The 24619-nt window shown below is 34.7% G+C and overlaps 1 protein-coding gene across 3 annotated transcripts in view; it reads left to right on the top strand.

The window, feature by feature from the left end:
* Positions 1-1778: 1778 nt before the first annotated feature.
* Positions 1779-24619, top strand: part of LOC113498465 (hemicentin-2-like) — a 147043-nt gene continuing 124202 nt past the window's right edge. For 2 of the 3 annotated variants that reach the window (XM_026878463.1, XM_026878466.1), the window contains exon 1: positions 1779-2900. The gene's annotated coding sequence lies outside the window, so the exon portion shown is untranslated. Of the gene's footprint in view, positions 2905-24619 lie in introns of all 3 variants that reach the window. The other variant, XM_026878464.1, reaches the window with a different exon arrangement.

Below are 24619 nucleotides of genomic sequence, written 5' to 3' on the forward strand. Positions count from 1 at the left end.
CAGTGACAAAAGACAATTCCCGTTTCTGAATGATAAATAACTGGCAACACAAATACATCGGCGCTCCTAAGTTCACGCGGCGCGGTTACCGCCAGTTCATCATCCAACCTTATTGGCTATTTATTTTATTGCCATTAGACCTGATTGTAACGCAATATTCGGTAACATATTGTCACATAACTGTCACATTTCTAAATGTTCGCAGCTGTTTTGTAACTAACTTTTATATTAAGATGGCGTCGTGTTCTACATTTAAATTTTGTGTGATCTTTGTTCGGTTCCCAATTGTCATTTCGTCGGGCACAATTCCAGTCTCAATACTTTTTTACGGAATGACCTAATTGTTTCTCTATCTAGAGTATAAAGTAGGAACTAAATATTATTCAACATTACTAGGCAATGAGGCGCAAAGCAAATACTAATTGCGTCTGTTTAATACCGATATAGTCTGATTGATTATTATTTGAATAAGGCTTGCAGGTTGATTACTCGGCAACAAATGAAGCCCCGAGGGCTTTGCCAAAGGATTTACATTTAATATAGCATTTTCGCATTCCCAGTAGCCATTTTAAAAATAAGAATTTTTAAATATCATTCGAATGTTGCTCCAATAGTGAACGCAACGAGAAAAGCGTTTTATTTTTAATTGAATTCGAATTTTCAAACCGGCCAGCACCGATGGGCACTTGATCACGTTTCCATCGCTTAAAAAAAAGTTATTAAATCTGACAGGTGACCATTTATAATTTGGCAATTATAATGAGGCTATTGAGAACGCTGTATAAATTTTTGCACACAGTTACTTACATCAAAACAGTTATTAAAAACAGTCAAATCATACGACAAGTTTCTGAAGTAACCAAATAAAGTTTAAGGTTACGTCAATCATTTTTTTTCGCTTTGGAATCCAGTTTGATTGACTTTATGCTAAGTTATAAGCGCGAGGACATTGGAATTCATTTTGATTATGTTTTAAGACCACCTTGATGATCTATTAGACGGTTATTTAAGACGTTTTGCCCTTCATCGCGCCCTTCACCTGACAGCTTTTGGAACAACTTAATTAAACGTTAATTTACGTAAATCAAAAGGTCTTCTTCTGTAAGACTGTGTGGAGGTTATTTTTAGAGTTCCGTGCCATAAGGGAAAATACCGAATTCTATTACTGTCCGTCCGTCTTTTCGTCTTTCTGTCCTAGACAGTTGAAGTTTTCTTGTAAGTATGAGGTATTACTGTTGCCACTATAACAAAACTAAAAATAGACACCGACGTTAAGCAACTTTGTTACAGTCATAAATGTGTTGGTGGGTGAACAAATATGTTGAATGTGGGTAAACAACCCATTTGTTTATCTTTAGCCTATTTGTACCGAACCCGCAGCGTTGCGAGTCCGACTCGCACTTGACCAGTTTTTTTGAACGTGTGGGCTTAAAATATTAAGTTTGTAAAAAAGATGGTCTATAAACATTTTCCTTATCTATAAGTATTTTAATTTTAAGATAAATGCCATGTTTTTATTGATTCTGGAATGTCAAACAAGGTATGGAAGTTGTTAACGGTTTTACCGGTCTAGTTATACATAAAGAATAATGTGCTTGACTGGTCTGTTGGTCTAGTGGTAAGTGACCCTGACTACTATACGGAGATCGCGGGTTCGATTCCCACCCAGGATAAATATTTGTGTAATGAGCGCGATCATTTGTTCTGTGTCTGGGTGTTATTTATGTCTATTAGGTATATATGTATTTAGAAATATATACCTACTTATGTTTAATACTGGTTTTCTAATACTCATAATATAATTTTTGCTTAGTTTTAGACTAAACAATGTTGTGTGAAAACAAGAAAAAGACCTAGTTCGTTAAAATAAAACATTTTAACCGAACAATTTGATTGAGATTGAAAGCTACAAAAAAGTACAAAACAAACCACTATTCAGGAACGCCTTTTAAAAATCTATGAAACAATAACGTCTTGTCAAAAAATCTGAGACTTTCATGAAAACATTCCAGCCTTCACAAGAAACTTAAGAAAATAAAAACTTCGCTCTCTGAGTAACGAAACGCGAATAAAATTTTTAACATTAACAGAATATTTTGTGTAGCCGAGCTAATAGCTTGCGGTCTCGCCTCCTGAATTACATTCTCGCATTCATTTTGAGAGCCAACTCTTATATGTAAGATATATTATGTAAGAACTCCTTTGAAACCTCCACGAGGTGGCTCACATGTAATAAACACCACGATTTATAAACCAACTCCATTTCGTCGTCTAAATATTTCTAAATCCAATTCCTAAAAATGTTATTCGAAAAACTTTACAACGTTAGTTTATTACTCGTAACGCACCTTTCTTAGCCTCATAAAAATACTTCGCACATAACCTTTTATCCTGACTGAAACCTTATTTATGCTTCAACCACTTTCCGGTATGCAAATAAGTCAAATAATAAAACCGACACGCCTGGGGACAGGTTTCGTCCGTCACAAACTCATCTGGACCACAAATCTATTAAAATAATGGCCGTCTCATTCAATTCCATAGCCTCATCCTGTAATGAGTCGGCTGAGCAGGCTGCAAGCACGCTTCACGCGCCGGACAGTCCGAGAGCGACGACGGAGGGAGCCGCACGCGTGTTGCGCAGCGCACCCGAACGCGTGTTTTACGAAATACGAACGTCGCGGTCTGAATTTAAATACAACGCGAAAATATATCCAGTGAGCCTTTCGTTGTGGAAACGTACAATTAAATTGGAGTGTGTGTGGAATTACTAAAATTAGTTTTTTTTTCCAGTTCTTGTTGAATGAATTGTGAATCCATTTTTTCTGTTTGAATAAACTTTGTGAATTATTGGTGTGGTTCACCTTGGCCGGTGTCAATTTGGCTACTAAAAAATATTTGTAAGTAAGTGGTTTTGTAATATTTTTCGACCTTTGAATATTGTTAAGTTGTGTAGCAATTATAAATACATAATTACCTGTAAAGTTATGATTTCGACAGGTTTCGGTGAACAACGTTTTTGGATATTTGTTTAGGCATTATTAGGTTTATGTTCGCTTTTACCATTTAACAATAAATGTGCGTAATTTTATTAGAATAGCTCTGTACTCAAATTAGAAATAGGTACTTGTAAATTTGTTGCTACGGCAACATATTATTCGCCGAAAATTCTGTTTAAACGATTCTTTACGGGCATTAAGCTCTTTGACGTGAACGGAAATCAAAGCTCTCTGTTGTTGTAAGGATTACAGGTTTGATTTCTGAACGGAATTAATAAGCAGAGAAAACACTGTTCTATAATTAATATTTAATAACATCTTCAAGCAAAACTTGATTATGATAAATACAATTAAACTAGCTGTTGCCCGCGACTTCGTCCGCGTGGTTAGAAGACATAAGTTAGGAATTTTTGAACGAAAGCCCTCGAAGATGAATAATTTTCCCTGTTTTTTCCACATTTTCCATTGTATCTTCGCTCCTATTAGTCGCAGCCTGATGGTATATAGCCTAAAATCTTCCTCGATGAATGGTCTATTCAACACAAAAAGAATTTTTCAATTTCAAACAAACAAACTCTTCAGCTTTATATATTAGTATAGATAATATCTATTAAATATTTAAGTACAGTCAGTATTTAAATATTCCTACAAACAAAACCAAATAACATTTTTCATATTTTTTTCATTTTAATAAAAATAAAGAATTGCAATCTTCTTTCCCCAACCTGTTTTGATTAGGGTATTCCCCACGAGGTTCGAGATTATTTTCTTATTTATTTACACGTATACAGTCTCCAAGTTGCCAGTAACAACAACACAATAATAAAATAAAAAAAAACAAATACATAAGCATAATACCTTTCGGCATACAAACTGGCAGCTTTATAAATTGACCGTGACTTACGATTCTATTTTCAAACTCGTTTGTCAGAACAGTTGGTCGATAAAAGCTATGACAAGTTCGAATGAAGTTATTCCATTTTCTTTCATGTCTAACTTAGTTTCGAGTAGTTTCATAGGACTTTATTGTCGATATCACAGACTGACTGACAGTTAGGCTAGGACTAACTCATTGTGTATTCATAGGATTGCTTCGACTTTTAAAAAATACAACGTGCTTTTTGCAAGTCTTGTCTATGTAGTAAATTCAAAATTGGAATTGTTTATTTTTGTTTCGTGAAATGAAAATTTAGAGTAAAGATAAATCAGGTTTTATTTCTTTAAAATGTGACTGCTGAAATAATTTTGTTTTATCGTAATGAGTTAATTAATCAAGCAAATATCAAACTTCGAGATAAGGTAATTAAGTAAACTACCGACTAAATCAAGCTTCGTAGCGGAAATTAAGGGTAGGTTTGTATTTCTTGGAGTTTGTATGCTCACCACTCAGAGCGCTACGTGCAACTGGTAAAGTTCGAGATAGGGTGTAACCTCCTTGGCTATCAGACTTTTATTCCCCAAAGGTGAAGGCAGAATAACGTTCTGCCTTCAAAACTGATGAAGGATTTACAGTTTTAACCCAAGCGTAAATCCAGGCTACTAAATTGAAAGTAAAAATATTGAAATCTGCACATCTCAATCTCTTTGGACCTGCCCTAAATATTTTTAGATTTAGATTTAAAGAAACAATAATATGCTCAATAGAACACAGATCCCAAATTCATCAGTTTATATCTTAATAGTCTGGCAATGGATACTAAGGAAAAAAAGGACTACGAAAAAAAAGAGTCATACCAAAAACAAATTGTAATGTTTGTGTTTCAAAAATAGCATACAAAGTCCAGTTGCCGACAAATAATTTATATACTTACGTATATTATACATATAATCCTAGAAACACGAGCAGGCATCAGATAAAACCCTGAGTAAACACTGATGTCCACGCAAACTTGACAGCTGACACCAGGTAATGCCAACATCCCGAAAAAAAAACAAAATAACAAAAGAGGGACGGATGGGTGATTCTATTTTCCTTTTACCCCTAATTAGCATAAAAACATTTTACCGCTTACGAAATGTTGAAACTAAATTCTGTGATGATAAATTTAGTTTGACAGTTGACCGTTTAGGTACATTGTTTTAGGAATACTTTGCAGTAGTTTTACTACTTAATATGTGTCTATACGTTTGGTACTGATATCATTAAACTAAGGTAAGGTCTTATTACAGTGTTATCCAGGGACACTGCTTATCACAATTTAAAATTAAACAATAAAATCTAACATTCTATCTTCTAATAAAAGTTGAGGAATCGAGAGCTCACCCTTTTTAAGGTAATTTAAAACAATTTTACCACATAATTGCCTTTTAATTAAGCACTTTTAGACACCAATTTATTATGTAGGTGTACGTTAAAAGAAGATACTAAATTAGGCTTGTAATATACACTGGTGTCACATTAGCAATTTGTAGTAGAACCGTTGTAAAGTTATAGAATAAAATAAAGTGCTTTAGAAAGATGTATATTATACGAAATCGATTTATTGATTTTAAATTAACAAATTATTGAAATAAACCAGTTTTTAATAGGTATTATTTAAAGTCTAGACACTACCAGTTGTTTATGGACTTAAACATTATGTCACTAAAATTAATGCGATCTATACTGGTTGATGATATTATATAGGTAGTAATTTAATATTGTGCTGATCAATGGTCAAATCTTCCCTAAAAGAAAGCTTTCAGTGTCCAGCTGTGCGAATCCAGGTTGGTATTATCACACTTATATGATTAATGCGAAAGTACGCGAGTGTGTTCTGTACGTTTGTTATCTCCTCACGCCTAAACGGTTGGACCAATTTCGATGAAAATCTTTATAGAGTTAGCTGACACCACGTTGGATTAACACAAAAGTTCTAATCCGAATTTCTTAAATTAAAGTATTTGAGGCTATAACAAATATTCAGGCATATGAGCGAGCGACATCTAGTAATATCATAAATTAGGCCTAGGAAATACCAAGTAAGACTAAGTATATGTAGAAAGCCGACAACTCTTAGCCATAAATTATTCATTATACCTGGACTCACGACGAAAATCTTTTAGTTCCATTCTGCATAATTATGCTTTCAGTGAAATTATGATACCTATGTAGGAGCGTATAACAAATGGCGGAGATTTTCAACATTTTGAAGTATTTTGAAGATAAAGTTTTATCTTTTATTCAGAGAGGCGTTATCTTCGCTTTCGCCATCGGCCTCCATTCACATCGGCGATGGCCGGTCGACTGAAGGCAACTTTAAATTTTACACTTTATTATTTTTATCAAACGAAGAAAGATTTTATTTTTTAATATTTCCAGCGCGATAACTTGCCTGGAAAATATTCCCTGTTCGTGATTTTCGTATTTCGTTTGGAGTTCTTTTTATATTGTAAAGGGTTTTTTTTTGTGTATTGTCAGGTTGTTTTCGCCACTCAATACGGATTCTGTTCCAAACACAAAATTTGTTGTTTATTATTTTTAGTACTGTTATCATAGTAACCTAATGTCTCCGATTTAAACTAAAAAAAATAATGCAATACTCACGCATATTTATCGGAATTGTCAGACTGGTTTCGGACAAAACCGAAGTCTTTAATCATGAGCTGCAATTAATAATGAATAATTCTCACTATTGTTACTATAAAAATGCAAATACTGTATTGAATATTGAAATTGTCTAGTCTTCTCAATTGTACCTATATGTATCATTATCTTATACCTACATCCTTTAAACCTGAGACAATGAAGGCAAAAAAGGCGTTGAAAGAAGTGTATCTCGGAACTTGGTTTTAGGTTGCAAATTGGCCCAACATCTTTTAGTCCAGCAATCCTAACTCTCACCAGAAGCACAGACGTCTCTTCTTCTATTTGCGAACCCCTGTGGCTTTCTGTGATATCTGAACTGGGTCTAAAATCAAAAATGTAATAATAGACTCCCAATATCCACGCGAGTCGTACAGATCCGTTTCAACCGGTATTAGCTAAAGTGTTAGCGCAAAAGCTCTGATGCATCAGCTGTCGTCTGCCCCTGAAATTAGGTCAGCGTGTCTAAACCATTGACCTAACGTTACTGCAGCTGTATTGAATCCTTTAAAAGCAAAGCAAAAATCATTGTATTCTTGTTTTTCTAGGATTTTGTAGTCCAAAACTGAACCTTTAAGACTAGACTAAGGCTCCGCTGCGTCTGTCTAACACCAAGCTGTATCTCATAAAACGTTGTAACTAGATAGAAATTTTCACAGATGGTGTATTTCTGTTGCCGTAGTTCTAATTAAGTACAAATAATTTTATATTTTTGAGCCTCTTAATCAGCGTTAATGTTTGAATTTTTTGACATAATTAAGAAGAAAAGTGTCATAATATTATCACTTAGTAATTAATTGAACCTAATGGTGCTATGCGGCGATATCTGAGTGGTTTTCCCAACCAAGAAGACGGAAAAACCACAATTGAATAACTGTATTGTAGAGTATTTTCCTTAGCCTTCTACTCCAATGTTTTCATATACATTGTTGTGCATTTTCATTTGTTTCGCTTCAAGTTTCAAGTTAGCTACAATGTGGATAAGTTTGCCAAAAATTTGCCCCAATTGTATAATAAACAGACGAACAAAGTCAAAATTCAAGTTGTTAGTTGTTTTGCAATACAGACTTTGTTTTTGCCTCTGACTGCGATAGCTAGGAAGTATGAATATGCATTTTCTGCTGTAGCAAAGAGTAGTACGGCTAGTTCTTGAGGTATATCCATACTGATATTAAAAATGCGAAAGTATGTCTGTTTTACTTTCACGCCAGAACTACTGAACCGATTGTAATGACATTTGGTAAAGATTTATTTTGTTTTAACTAGAAGAAATGGTTGAATGGGAGGGTAATGTGAGGTCAAAGTAAATGATTATTTTTTAATAGACCTACGCTTTCAAAATGTATTTTTTATTTAAAATAATGAAGTATGTGCACAGAGGTCTTTGGGTATCTTGATTTTATGGCGGATTAAGGGGATGATCAAGTCTATATTATTTTTATCCCAGCATTCGGAACCGAGTGGTCTGCGCTGAAAACTGAAGTCCACGCGGACGGAGTCGCGGGCAACAGCTAGTACATCACAAAACCGTTCACTGACTTGGAAAGTACGTTAAATCGTTGGTGATTGCCCACCATCGATCATGGCGAGTGTCATACGTTATTTTTTGACAGTTGTTATAGGAATTCTGACGGCCAATGCTACTGTGGAGTTTTGACAAAACTGTGTGTTTAGGCCCGATGTGTTGTCGCTATTCATAATATAATACCCCTCTTTTTGCGTCGGGGTTTAAAAATAGGTACGGATTTGAATAAAAGTGTGTCATACCTTTCACATAACGTATTTTAAGCTGGTGCTTTGAGGAGGTAGGTACTATATAACTGATAAACATAGGTACTTGTATATTTCTAAATACGAGAACAGTTTATCGTGCTTATTGCACAAAAATGTCCTATTATGGGATCCACAAGTATCCAGTACAACAGTCAGGGCCACTAACTCCTAGACCTATAGCTTAATCAATATGACCCCAAAACAGCTTGATAAAACTATGCGAGAATTTCCCTTCTTAAGTAAATATCATATACGCATCTAAATATTCTCCGCAAGCATATTTGCACTAAGAGATAGATCGTACAGCCGGGCCCCAACGGAAAGTTTGTAATTACAACAAAGTTTAAAAAACAAGTTTTAATTAATTGTAGCAGCACTTAATAAGTACTTAAAACTCCCAGTTTAAACAGCTTACTTTAGTTAACGGGAATATTCCGCTGAAAAATATACGAACTGAATTTAATTTTCTTTGTAAACACGAATTCCTCAATAATTGACTGATATGATGTATGTTTTTCATTTATTAATCAATTGTTTGAGTATAAACACACTTTGTAACAAGAAAAACAAACCTTTATACTTTTTGCGCCCACCATCAAATCTATGACCGCAATAACGTTACTTAACCTCGTTTTGTTTTTAAGTTTTTGTTACTCTAGCGGCAACAGAAATCAGTGAACATTATAACTGCCAAACTATTTCAGTTTATCGAGATACAACCTAGTGACGAATAGACAGACAACATATCCGTTTCATCAGTAATAGGGTTCCGATTTTAACCTTGAGATACGGAACCCAACAAAAATCTATCAAACATCTTTTTTGTTTTACGTTCTACGTCGATAGCTTTGATGACCGAGTGTCGCGTGGTATCTATGGGTCATGGTCACCACGCGACTATTATAACCAGGGACCGGACAACCCCACTTTAGAGTTAAGCCGTTTGACAGGGTAACCCGTACACGGGGTAACTCATATCGCAGTGTTACCTTTTGTTCGAGTTACATCCTCGAAACCCAGCGAAATGGTTAACACCTTCATTAGGGTAACCACGTGAAGGGGTTAACCCCTTCAATAACTTAACCCTTTGAAGTGGTTACCTTCACGAAAGGCTTTTATTCGTGTTACCCTGAATTACCCACTTAACTTGAGCTGCATACTTGCACCCTAGCGGCCCCTCATTGCTTTACTAAGACTACAGCTGATTTTCTTCTATCGCCGACGCGTCGCGCCGCGACTCGCGCCTCTTGGACAAACTACCTACGCGCGAAACTTCATATAGGTAACTAGCTGTTGCCCGCGACTTCGTCCGCGTGGTTAGAAGATATAAGTTAGGAATTTTTGAACGAAAGCCCTCGAAGATTGATATTTTTCCCGTATTTGCCGCATTTTCCATTAAATCTTCGCTCCTATTAGTTGCAGCGTAATTTTATATACCTAGCCTAAAACCTCAAATCAAATTTTTTAGATGAAATTATTTATAATAATTTAAAAAAAAATCAAGTTTTTTTTCATTTTTTGCATTTTCTGAGAAGATTTGACGGGTGAATTTTCGATTGAAAATTAGAGTGTTTTTTATATTAATTCAAAATAAGGTGAAAAAATAAATATTTTTAATCAAATAAATTACAGCGTATTTGGGACACAAAAAAGTAAGCTTTCACCAAATTTCGTTACAAAAATAAATTTTTGAAAAAGATTAAAATAAAAAACCACAATCTTGATTTTTGGATCTTTCACATAAATTTTGAGGTTATGTGAAAAAAATGTAAACACAAAAGTTTTAGATCCTTTTATTTCCTACAACTTTGCCATTTGACTTTTTTTGATACGAATTTTACTTTTGCCGGAAATCGAGAAAAACCGTTTTTTACTCTTCAAACGTCACTCCCACCCCCTTCCGGACCTCAGATCGCCCGTAAATTATTTTTCCTTTCATTTTTATAATATTCCCCTACTTTTCTAATGGGTTTCATCCTACTATTTTTTTTTTTGGTTTTAAAAATTATCGACCCTGGTGTACAAGTATAGACACGAAAAATATATATCACAACGTTTGAAATGTGCGACAAGCAAAATTAAACTGTAAGGTCATATCCACAATGATTTTTATTCCATGTTTACAAGTCGCTCGGTAAATGCAACAATGGCGCCGCTGGGCGGTAAGATGTCACGTGCGCTCGTGGTTATACTATTTTCAAACTAATGTCTATGATAAAGAGTGCATATTACATTGTCTTAGGTTGGAGTGGGTTACCCTGTTACAGTGTTACAGGGTAGTGAAAGGGTAACCTGTTCGGAACAGGGTTCCAGTAATCCGTTCGAAGGTGTAACATATGTCATAGGGTTTTTTCTTGAAGCGCTTAAAAAAACCCCTTCAAAAACCCTTTCAATGAGTATCCGGCCGGTCCCTGATTATAACTACCTCGGGTTCGACGCTCATTAGAGGCATACATATGATCTAAATTTAAACGTTTTAAATTTGAGTAACCGAATATTGCTTGGAAGTTTTGAAAGTTTGTATAACTGAAAATAAAGTTTAAAGGCGACGTTTTAAAAATTTATAGAGGTGCCGATGCTTACAAACAGATAGAATCGTATCTTTGGCTACGTTTCAAAGTGGTTTAACAATATAACACGAGTTATAGTGGCAAACAGGTGTAGTCTTAAGATCGATTTTTGAATTCGTGAAAGCGGGATGGTGCTATATAATGCGCAGAGCGTTGTCTCGCTCCCACAAAAGCAACCGTCCTACTACAACAGCTCTTAATAAAAGCGCGGAACAACCGAAAATGGAATTCCAATTTGAAAAATGTTTGAATTCGAAAGTGACAGTTCAAAATGGGTCCGTTTCGCCGCCATTGTGGGGGAATTTTCTTATTTCCCTTTCAACAGTGGAAATAAACATGTTGTATACCGTTATTTCGTATTAGGTGATACATCATTTGAACGTTTCCTAAAATATTTTCCGTGTTAAATCTTTAGGGGAACGCTCCAAAGAATTATATTTACTTAGTTCACTTGTTCAGTAAGAAAACGCCGACTAAGCGGAGGGGTTTATAATATAATCACAATGTCATTTAAATTTTGTGTTAAGTGATATATTTATCCTATTCTATGAAATAAATGAACCATGATAACAGTAGGTTAACCGTAAAGTATATTATCAGTTTAAGTGGTCTATAATTACATACTACGTGTATTATAGTTTAAATAACGCACGAAACAAAAGCAGTGAAACTACACGTACTGTATGTAGTTTGATTAGGTACTCGGAGTTCATAAATTATTCAAAATAAATCGCTTTGTGCACCTAATTAACTAATTAAGGGCAAAATGAACTGGAACCTAAGTCTATAAAACATTTATAAACTCTTGATTTGAATGTTGAGTAAATTGTAAGTTATGAATTGAAATTAGACGGTTATTAACAGTTTAATTAAATAAACCGTAATTGGGTATTTGTCAAAAATCCAATATCTCAAATAGTTGTCTTAAAAATATCGTTTACGTATTTTATTTAAATACTAAAATGATTTATTAAGTTAAAATCTCGTGTAAAGTTACTTATCAGAACATTTTTTACCGACAAGTGACGTCAATGGTCACTTTATAAATCACATTTGATGTGTTTTATCTTCGATTTTTATTGACTCTTAGAATAAAAATTAAGTATCTAACTTGCCCGAAGGACTAGTGAGACTAGACTTATTTGATTTCCTTAGTCAAACACTTTATTATCTATGATTGAAATTTTGACTTTAACATTAAAACAAAAATGAGTTAAGACGAAGAGGATTAATGAGACGAGTTTTATAGCCGTTTCTTTCTTGGTCGTGTGGTTGGTTTAAAAGCGTGTGTCGAAGTTTTAAACCCCATACGCGTGGATTACAACTTTTAAAAACGTGTGCTGCCTCCTCATGCTGTTTTCTTTCATAGTTTAGTTTAAATTATAATTACACAAGGAAAACTAAAATGAAAAAATATATAAGTCAAAACTATCGAGATAAAATAATTTTTAACGTAAAAGTGCATTTTTACCGAAGTATAAAAGCGTGTTACCTCGCATACTAAACTTCTGATGACCGTAGTTTAAAGTGTACTTTAGTTAAGTAAGGGTAAGTTTTTAATACATAGCCCATAAAATCTATATTTCTGTGGATATATTATGCTCTTAGCTAGTGTAAGACGACGCATTAAATTATTCAGGGCCAAAGTTTCCGATCAAGCTCGCGGTAAGACGTTCCCTCAGAAATTGTATTTAAAACATTTTAAGGCAGTTCTACATTTAATCCGCTTCGATCGAAAGCCGGGAACACGCCTTGCATGTGCTCGCATATGCCTCGCTTCAAGTCCTCTCGCGTTCTCAAATTTATGCTGGATTCACACACCTAAGATTGCGGAAATCGTTTTTAGGAAATTGGAATTGAAGACTTTCTGCTAAACCTGATGTTTTGGTGGAAACGTGGTTTAGCCTCATTTATTTTGAATTTAATATCAACATTAGTTACATAATATTCAAAAGTTGCTACTTCCACTTTCCGTTTTAATGGTCTTTTTATTGGACCTGACTAGCCCAAAAGCTGAGCAGATCGATTGCTCCTTAATTAGCATCTTTGAAGTCTTTGGACGTGCGAAGTTGAAAAAAATACAAACAATATCAATGAACTCGAACTTAAGGTCAGACGGTATAGTTCATGCCTTTCAGATGCGTAGGCTGAAGTGTATATTGGCCTTAAGTAATATCGGCCTATTTGTGGTTGGAGGATAACACCGGCTTTGAGGTGCGAAAAGTTTCAAGTTTAGAAATGTGTAATTTGAGTTCTTCGCAAAATATTAGGTAAGTCAAAGGGAATCCTGGAAGTATCAAATTCCTCATTCCAATTTGTAATAATACCTATATATACAAATATTATGAAGGTGAAAGTTCGTCTGTGTGTATTTATATGTAGGTGTTCCTTCTTTAATCTCAGGTGGTTTGACCAAATTTGCTCTAATTTGGTCGGGATTTTTGATGAAGATTTTTGTATGTGGGTTTACATAATGGACCACTGTATATTTTGATTATTTTAAGATTTATTCAAGGCCTTTGAAAGTGATTGGACTAGGAAATCAAAAAGACTATCACGTATCAGTTTATAGTATCTTTTCAACAATAATAAATTGTACAAAATGATGGCTGTTCCTGGATGATTAAAGATCAAACGACAACGCAGCTAAAACTCAACTAAAGTTCGTTTTGCGTAACAAAATTACATTTCCTATATCCTAGTCATCAAAACGGAGACTAATGCCTATTAGACTGAACATGATTAGCATTACAGTGCGTACGCAAATCGCCGCGTTTCCGAGTGACGTCGCCAACTCAATTTGAAACTCATTATAGGCATGAATTAACAATGTAATATAATACTATAGAACGGTGACATCATTAGCAGGTACAAGTGACGAGCTGTGACATTCAGGGTATTAGTCCATTAAGATCGAGCGGCTTTAATGGAGTGTCACGTGACACGGTGACATCGGGCTACAGTGACACAGAGACCGCAGTCGCGGTCGCGGCCGCGGTCACTACGGCTTACTGCGCTATCTCTTACTTAAGAATTCATGATTATGTAGCTTGTTTTTTCTCTTGATGTCGCTCATGAGTTTTTATAGTAACCCTACTAGCTTACATTTTCTATTTTTGCATGTCTTTGCTAATAGGTTTTCCCTTGACTGACTATTTGCTTCTTTTCTTCGAGCCTTTGACCCCTATTAGTAGATAGCGATGTTAAGTTTGAGATAAGTGGTTTGCTTAAGGTCGTTAATTAATGTGCAGATAAACGGATATTTACGTGCATAACCATGATTAAATGTTTAAACTAAAACATACAAAGTGACCTATTTACTATTTCAAATAAACAAAAATCGGGATTAAGCTTTGAGGAAAGTAGGTGCACATACATGAAAGAAAAATACCGGCCGAATTATGTAGCCTTTTTGTTAAAAATATGGCAATAATACATCACTTAAATACCTTAATACGAACCTAAAGGCATCTTAGAATTCAAAAACGTAGAATATCTTTGAATGTTACATAGCCTGAAACGGCTATCAAAAATGTATTAGTGAGATGTTCATAGAAAATGTAATCTGCACTTGTGAGGTAGCCCGCACCTGTAGCCAATGGACTGAATAGTGGATGGTACTGAAATAAATTATGGAAATGTTGGAACTGATCCATTGGGAGCTATTGCACTAATATGTAAGTAAGTAATGTGACGATAATTTGCATTTAGACATCTGAAAAAAAATTTTGGAAAAGATTGACTTAAACAAACTACGCTGGTATCTATAGACATGTAATATTTTAATTTCGTCACATTGCCTATATTCTGAAACTGCACGGCAAAAAAACCTCTTTCGAGCCTTTTCTACATATGACTATGATATACTAGAGTACTACTTCTATATTTATTGGCAACCCATTTCTTATAAGACTTTTCTTAACCAGAGTCATTAATTTCAACGTTTCGATAGTGTTTAAACCATTTTGATTTGGAAATGTTATTTTGACGGCTTGCGTTAATTATGTTATTTTCTTTAGTCTCCTTTTAAATAATGTTAAAAAGTTTACAGCTCGTCTCGGGTCAAAAAAACTCCAAACTTTAGCCTATGAAACTATACAACAATTTCCCTTCAAGAATAAGTCGTTTAGTTTTGAACACTCAATCGGATTAAGCAAGGAGTAGCGTGCTCGTGAATTCGGTCACCGACCCCTATATTATACTAATACTCCCTACTTTATTCGAAGTAACACGAGATATAAACTTAAGCACATATTTAACGTGTTAAGATTATTATAAACACAACTGAAACCAGTGGTTTTATCATATTCAATGATAATTGGTTACTATTTTGACACATTATTTTGATAGCCGATTTTGTTATTCCTACATCTTTAACAGTCGTTACAAGTAGTCAGAAGCTTGAAAAGTCTGACAGCCAGTCTAACCGTGTGCGTGTTGCCCAGGTAACTGGGTTGAGGAGGTCAGATAGGCATTCGCTCCTTGTAAAACACTAGTACTTAGCTGTAACCGGTTGGACTGGTAGCCGACCCCAACATAGTTGGGAAAAGGCTAGGCCGATAGATCCTATAGATCAATAGATCATCGAGCTAATGACCATAAACACTAATAAATGATGTACACCGATTCGATCTTCGCATGACATAAACATTTGTTGATCCATTATCAACCTCATGTAAGACGTAACGCGCTAATCTCTGAAACTACTGGCCCAGTTTGATGAAATTTTAATGTTCGATTTATAATTTGTTGAAGATGTAGGATGTATAACAACACGCTATGACTTCAAGGCGTAGAGCAGTAATGAACAATTTTACACAAACGGGGAGAAGTTGCGTGCACTTTAAACTATTAATTATATTCTCAGAATATAAGCTTTATCTTAATTATCACACAGCAAAAGTCACGCGCGAAAGCTATAATCATGATGATTTCATTCAATACATTTATGACTCAATGCAACACTCTGTTACAAAATGAAATCTGTCCCCTAAAACAGTAATCAAGCGAAACCACGTTAATTCTAACTGGGAATCGATCTAAAATACACACATTTACCGCAAATTGTAAACAACCGGTCTGTCAATACATCCCACAACTATACAAACTACTTCTAAATAATTAAAATGGCTGCGGAACCATAGTAACCGTCACTGTAATTTAGTTCGAAATGTGGAAATGTACTTAATGTAAAATGAAACCTTTCAAATTAGAATTTAAGTACGCTGTTCTGTTGTTTTGCAATTATTTCTGACGTTTTGTGCGAAGTATTGTCGATGTCGTTCCATCTAATATTAGGGGACAATTTTTACCTGAGGTAATATTAAAGTGACCAATTATATTTTACTGGACGGATAGCCGAATGGATATTTTCGGTAACTCACTCTATGATGTGCAAAATCCATTATAAAATTAAAAGAGCAACGACATGAAAAACAAAAAATAATAATCACATTCCACAACTTCGACACAGCGCCACCTAGTTTTAAACTAAGCGAAGCTTATATTATGAGTATAAGACAGCTGATAAACATACTATAATATTTCTAAATCCAGACAGAACAAATTATCGTGCACAGCACCCAAAAATTAGCCCAAGATGGGATTCGAACCCACAACCTCCAGTACAGCAGTTAGGGCCACTAATCACTAGACCAACAGGCAAGTCAATTAATTATACAAATCAAACAAACTATCTGTCTATCACTGTAATTGAATCCTACTTCTTCTTAATGACTGCACGCATGCTTTGCATCGTAATAGACTTAGCAAAGCGTGTTGTATCGCCACAGCATAGCTACACGACCAAGCAATCAATCGAACACGTCTTACACCCCGTCGGTACTGCACATTGGTAAGGGCATAGGCATATGGACTGTCGCCATACCGGCACATGTCAAGTTGTTTGACAGTCCCATAACTAAGGCATACGCATATGATGTTGCCAATAACGGCACTTCGATGTGACAGTCTGGTATTCATATTATAAATGCGAAATCAAGTCCGTCTGTTTGTCTGTTATACTGTTCTTGTTAAACTGTTGTATCTATTTAATAAAGCTTAGTATGTCGTATTATGGAATCTGAATTTAGGAAAACTATAATGAATGTTGGTTTTCCTTGCTTACGAAGTCGCTGCAAAAGTGCTTGACTAGAAACAAAAGAATACCCAACTAATATAAGTATTATAAAAGTGAAAGTTTGCATGCACTTTTATGCAAAAACTAAAATAGTAAGAAAGATAAGTTTATAACCTGGATTAACACATGGGATAGTTTTAATCCTGATTTTACGTTCCGTGGTATCATTTCCGATTTGAACCTAGTTAGCTTTAAATGATTGAGTATGGAATAGAAAATGTTTCAAGAATAAAATTGTAAAACCATTTTCAACTAAAAACTACTGTGCCAAACTAGATGAAATTAGGGGACCAAATGACAAGTCGGTTGAAACTCGTAAGGCACAAAAATGAACAACAACACAACCTTGAGACGTCTGTAGGAAGTCGGACGTCCAAACGAAATTTGGAAAACGGAATAAGTATTTGACATAGGTACGCGCACAATTGAACGTTGTGACATGACCCTGATGTACCCAAGGACTTATTTTAAATGATTATTAAATATATTATGCGCCGAAAATAGTATAACATTGTTTTAACAACCAAAAAACACAAGCGACTTCAAATAAAAAACTGCTGAGTCAAACATTATGTAAGTAATCTTTATGAAACCAAGAACAGCTATTTCACAGATAAAAAAAGAATTGACAAAAGCTGTTCATCTAGTCAAAAGTTCTGAAAAAAAAACAGATGAATTGAGAAGATCTTAATTTATGAAGTTGGTTGAAAAACAAGTACAACACACAGGCTTGATGTTTCGAATATAAAAAAATATATTATACTAAGCGTTAATAAACCCACCAAAACACATTAAATAGTGACGGGATAGTTTCCCTTTGACCACGCCTTTATCAGCTACAAAATTCCACAAAATGAAGCGACGCGATTCGGGATATAGCTTTATACCGGACAAATACTAAATGATACGCCGGCCCATTTTAATTAGAATGACTAATTAGATGTATAATAGCAAATGTTGCGAATCGAATTTCGCTGCCAGTGCGTTTAATGATACAGTAGCGTGCATTGCAAATCGCTTTGAAATTTATAAACATGGATGAGTAAATATACAATGTGAAGTTAAATTAGGTTCATAATAAACAGTTTGTCAAAATATTTGATGATACATCGCATCTTGATCAACTTGACTTAATTTCATCACTTAAAATCATACAGTCGTCCAACGATTTGTATACTTTGGTAAGCGCAGGATGTGAATTACCTATATTATTGTTTAGATTATTTTAGACTAACTACTTAAAGTGGTATTGCTTTTCCCATCAATATCGAACATTTCAGTATTTATTTTTTAAGAAATCGGTGTGTCGTTATAAAATATGTTTTCGTTTTAAATTCATAACCGAATTCCGAATATCTTAATAAAGTATTCTCACAAAATATAAAGCACAATTCTTATATTTACTTTTCGATTCGTAAAATTTAATTAACAGTCCTTTTTGTGTAAACTGAGAAATCCATTTTTACGCAGTAACCTCGTACCACGAGATCTGTAATAACGACTGTTGCTGTGGCAAGAGCGAGAGAGCGCGATGCGGAGTTTAGAGTGACATCTTGCTCGCACAACGGCGGGAATGTTGTTGTAAGACTTCATAGTAAAGGCCTGGCTCAGTTAATACCGAAGAAAAGTTTGTTATTCAATAATCGCTTACGGGAATAACTGGGAACTTTTGTTAACCTTATTTCCCAGATTTCCTACGTGTCCCAGGTATTATTAAAGGACAACTTCTGCCCACGGCTTTACCTCGGCTTGCGATATTAATTTAATACGTCGAGCTAATTTTATGTCGTCACGTGCTTTGCAAGTGTGAAGTTAAACTTTGACTGTTATAATATTGTTTTAACAGCACAAACATACAACTGACTTATGGCACCAAATGACAGCTATTTCACCTTAAATGAGAAAATAATCAACAAAATCGGATCATCCAATTCGAAGTTCTGAGTTAATAAAAAAAATACAAAATTCTGACGGATTGACAATCTCCTCCATTTTAAAAGGCAGTTAAAAAGTAAAGCTCTAATTAGCTAATCACTTACAGGCTAAATATATAGTTTTAGCTGTTTCTGAACACGTTTTAAATCAAATAATTTGACGTTTTAGCTTCCTAACTGACACTCAACCAGGAAGACATTAAGGAAAGTGTAATAAACTACTCGTGCTTACAGTTTAGTTCGTTCGCTGTTTAGGTATGCCAAAGTTCCAAGGAGTTTGTAACAATGAAAACTTTTTCATAAGATGAAAACTATTGACATGAAGTTAACTTGAAGGTTGTTGAATACATTTGCAGTTGCTTAAGAAACATTTTGAACACTACTTTACTCCAGAAGTTGTCAGTATTAATACAATATTTAAATAATATCTCATACCTAAAAATCTTCACCTTATATTTATATTTTAAAACGAATTTAAACTAATCTTACATATCAATAAAAAATAAAAAGACATCTTGATCCCTGTCAAATTCAAAAATCAGTTACTTATGTTTCGTCTAAACCATTGGATTTTTATAACTGCAAGCAAAACAAGAATAAAAAAAATATTTATATACCTACGATTTTGCTTGCTTTCTTGCTTTCGTATCAAAGTAATCGTAAAGACAATTCAAAATAACCCAAACTCGTTCGGTTTTGTCGTATTACCGCGGACTTCTTATAGCCATCTTTCAACACCATGTCACCATAATACAGGCTTGTCACGCAACATACATGTATGCAAAATTACAGCTTGATTGAAAACCGGAAAGTGGGGCTATAAAACTTTAAAGATTTGTTAACATATCAACAAAGACAAACAAAACAAATCTGTAAAATCAACGAAATTAGTGACGAAAGCCCGTTTTGCTGTAATTATTATGTAAAATGCGTAAAAACGTTATTCTAGCATTAAATGATGCAACGCTTTACTCACGCGTATTTATCGGGGTTGCCCGACTAGTTTCGGACAAACCCGGCTCCCGCCCGATACCTCGTGTCCAGCTCATGGTTAAGGACTACGGTTCATCCGAAACTAGTCGGGCTACCCCGATAAATACGCGTGAGTAAACCGTAGCATCATTTAACAATGAATCATTCTCACGATAGTTACTATAATAATTTGGGACGAAATCCCATTTTGGTGTAATTATTATGTAAGATGGGTTAACGTTTTTCTAATTCTAGCTAGTTTCAATAAAATCGATACCTCATTCGGTTACAAAAGTCGCGTATAAACAGAAACCTAAACAAAGGATTATTTCTTAAAAACCAGTATTGAGGTCAAAGATTTTTATTCTTTGATCCATTAGCACTGATGAATACCTAGAAACTGGGTGCAATTAAAGTTCTGCCTTTTTTCTGTTGCGTCAATTTTAAACGTATTAGTGCTAGCGTAATTTCAAGACTAACTCAGAACAATCTAGGTTGAGCTATTGTTGATTCAGAATAAAATATTACGTTTTTGAAAGGAATTGTGATTTAACTGCAAAGGTAATTAAAATACATGCATGTGTATAGAATAGTAACTATTTATTTATTTTTGTCAAGGTTAGCTACTAGCTAGCTAGCTTCATAGCCGTAAAACCGTATTTATGATGAGTCTACTTGTTATTTTTAATTCTCATTCAGTTACTATTATAAGGATTTGACACAAATATTACGATTAATCAAAGCCCCATTACACGAATACCATCTACAATAGATAGAAACGTATAAAAAAAAAACAAACGAATTTACAAAAAAAAAAGAAAATCATTGTTCGGTTCCTTGGAGGCTATAACATAAAAGCCAATTGTTTGAAAATGGAACTCCATCATACAAATGTCAAATTTGATAAATATTTTATAAGTGTGCTAATTTCTGAACGCGTCAGGTCAGCCAACTGTCAAATTGTCGCATTCCAAAAAGAAGAATTTTAAATTATGAGCATTTTTGTTCACAACTAGCTGTTGCCCTCGGGCCCGCACACTACGAATCGAAAATGATCTCTCAGGAAGATAAAATAATTAATTACTTCATTACGTTACTAGGGATTAGTATTTTAAATTAAGTAAGTAAGTTTAATACTGCTCTACTACCTATAAATAAGTAAGACTTTATTTCGTTGTTTCTTAAGTTTCCTACAACTATTTCTAGCCGGACTTGTTTCTAGCCGCTATTTCTATGTCTAGGCGAAGACCTCCCACTCTTTCACCACTTTAATCTCTCAAAAGTCGCTAGTGACCAGTTTGTAGAGCAAAGTAATGAAAATACTTAGCCCTGTAATTTGCTTTTCAAGTTTTAATTAAACAAATTCCGTTCAGAACATTCATATTTTCACAGGATGAATAAAGTATTCCCGTGCTTACAATTGAAAACATACTTTCTCAACGACTCCCGCTGTAAGTGATTTAATCCTTGCGTCGCGAAGGGTTTCACAAACATTAAGTGCACATATACAAAGACATCTAGCAGTGTTGGAACAGAAAAATATCTATGAACAACACTACGGATTGTTTAATTATGTATGAACGTTGGATGACGACGGATAATCGGAAAAACGGATTACTGGAATGTCCTAGGACGCTCGTAAAACATAGCATTATGTAGATGTTACTGTTCGTTTAAAAGGCATGAAATTTTAATGTCTAGAAACTTAGGGATTCGAGATTTTCTCCAAGCATCAGTAACCCTGTTGACTGTATTTTGTTCTATTGGAAAAATATCAACTAGATATTACATAGCTATAATTACTATCCATAAAATATAGATTGGTAACAGGCAGATAGACAAAGGAGATAGAATCATAAAAACAAATGAAATGATTTTTCAAAAATATAAAATGATAAGTTTTTTAAACCTAAATAAATAAATAACTACCACTAAGAAATATCACTTGGTTATTTATTTTAATTTTTGAATAAAAATGCACCTAGATTGTTTACCTTTTTAAAGTACCAAAACATATCTAGTACCTACAGGTGCGTTGCAAGGTTGTATATTATGTATTTTCCTCATTTCCAAATCTTTACACTTTTACCAAGATAATCCATTTCTTTTGGATATCCAAAGATTTCCTTAACTTATAAGTAGGGACAGCCAGCAAAAGAAGTAGGTTATCATGACCCGATTTACAATATTCATTATTAGTAGGTATGTTCTAACAGTGTGATGTGGTGGTCAATTTTCAAACCTTTTTTATATAGGAAGAGATATTAGTCTAGAGCAACAATTGGACGCATTATTAAGTTCTAACTTAATAATGCGAGGAGCTCGTGGCTAAGCTATAACCGCATAAGTTATTCGATCACAGGTTAAGCTATGCTTGACGCGGTTGGTCCGTAGAAGTGTGACCACCTTTGTCATAACGAGTTCCTCCATGTTTCGGAAGGCACGTTAAATTGTGGGTCCCGGCTGCTATTCCTACATCTTTGACAGTCGTTACAGGTGGTCAGAAGCTTGAAAAAGTCTGACAGCCAGTCTAACCAAGGGGTATCGTGTTGCCCAGGTAACTGGGTTGAGGAAGTCAGATAGGCAGTCGCTCCTTGTAAAACACTGGTACTTAGCTGAAACCGGTCGGACTGGTAGCCGACCCCAACATAGTTGAGAAAAGGCTAGACCAATGATATTAAGTTCTAACTTGTCTGTATGCCGACTGGTAGCCGAATCGGGTCGTTCAGCAAGCATAACCTACTTTGTGACGTGATGGGTTCGATGCCCACGTAGGACAAGCATTGCTGAGCGCGACAGGGTCCATGCTGTTCTCAATTATAGGCTATCATCTATTAAATTTAAATTGTATACTATGGGAAAATCAAGTATTGAGTGTTGAGCATGTGTGTGATGCATGAATTGTTGTAAGACTGGGTGTCTGTTACATGTGACTTGAATTACTCCTTAGCGTGGGATTTTTTTTTTAAAAGACTCCCGCACTAAGGAATTTAATCCTTGTGTCGCGGGGGTTTCCACAAACATACAAATCTCATGCACAATGACACCCAGACTCCGAACAACCATTTGTGTGATCCACAAATGGCAAATGCTTGTCCTACGCGGGGATCGAACCCGCGACCCACTTGGCTAACCGTGTAGTCGAGTTAGCTTTTTAAATTTACTAACAGTCAAGTCTTTTTTTTCTTACCTAATAGAGTAATAACAGTATATTGAATTTAATTAAGTACAGTTATTTTGAACATCGAATTGTATCAAACAACTTCTGTTGACCTTACATTAACACAGATATTATATCATAAACTCACTAATCTCGCACTTATTCCTATTCAGATAAGGTTGAGTATTGTATATCATTTCCAAAGATGTATGTTCTATTGTATCGCAGGATTTATCATGATGTTTCCTTATGCTTTGGCTATATATTAAAGGAAAGGTAACCTAATCAACTGTCTTTAGTAAGTCTGTATAAGCATTTATTTTCGTTTCCACCACTAGCTGTTGCCCGCGACTTCGTCCCCGTGGGTAGAAGATATAAGTTATGATTTATACCTGCCCTGATTTTTTCACATTTTCCATTGTATCTTCGCTCCTATTAGTCGCAGCGTGATGGTTTATAGCCTTAAGCCTTCCTCGATGAATGGTCTATTCAACACAAAAATATTTTTTTCAATTTGGACCAGTAGTTCCTGAGATTAGCGCGTTCAAACAAACAAACAAACTCTTCAGCTTTATATATTAGTATATATAGAAGTATAGATAAAAAACAGGAGGGTTTTCACTCACAGTTTGGAAATGCAAAATTGTATTCTTACTGATGTTTACATTAACGCAAATATGAACTTTTCAATTAAAGGGAAATGAATAATTTTGTATTAATACTAGAAAAAAAAGAAAATTTGCGGCTAGAAATCTATGTCTATAAAAGAAGAAACTTATAACCTGGATTTTAGCTACTGCCTTTTTTGTGGATTGAATCTCAATAGTTATATATAAAACCGTGTCAATTTATCTAGCTAAAAATACATTAATCTTAAGAAATTTAAATTTACCCCAAAAAAGGATATTAAAAAATCTAACTTGACCCACATAATTCGTAAACCAAACCTTATTAAATTTTATAACTTAATTCCAAGAAAAAAATCTAAGGGGAAAAAATAAATTGATTCCACGCCTTCGTTTTAAAACCATATCGAATTTCAGGGTTGTCGCTCACCTAACGGCGCTGCGCATAAACAAACAGTTTTGTAACACAGCTCCACTTAACCTGGGAGCTGCCTTTAAAAGTACAAGCATTAGCAAGTGAACAGAAGTGGAAGCGAGATGACACGATACGCTGTATAGCGCGGCGTCTCGCTTCCACCATCGTGTCTGTATTAGTCCAAGACGTGTTGGTAGTCCCTCTGCGATAGAGGCAACCCTATTTATAGACTGCTATTAAATTTGTAACACGAAGGCACAATTTTCTTCACACTGTTGTCTATCGTGTTTTGTTTTCTCTTCCTAAAATGCTCTAGCTTTTATAAACGTAAAATGTTACTCGGTAAAAGGAATATTATGTCCGTCTGTACGTTGAGATGTGATACCTCCCGCAACATATCTGTTACAAAATTATCATGTTGAAAAATCGCAGACTTCTTCAAAAATTTAATTTTGTAACACCCTAT

Source organism: Trichoplusia ni, chromosome 11, assembly GCF_003590095.1.
Source record: "Trichoplusia ni isolate ovarian cell line Hi5 chromosome 11, tn1, whole genome shotgun sequence".
Taxonomy (NCBI): domain Eukaryota; kingdom Metazoa; phylum Arthropoda; class Insecta; order Lepidoptera; family Noctuidae; genus Trichoplusia; species Trichoplusia ni.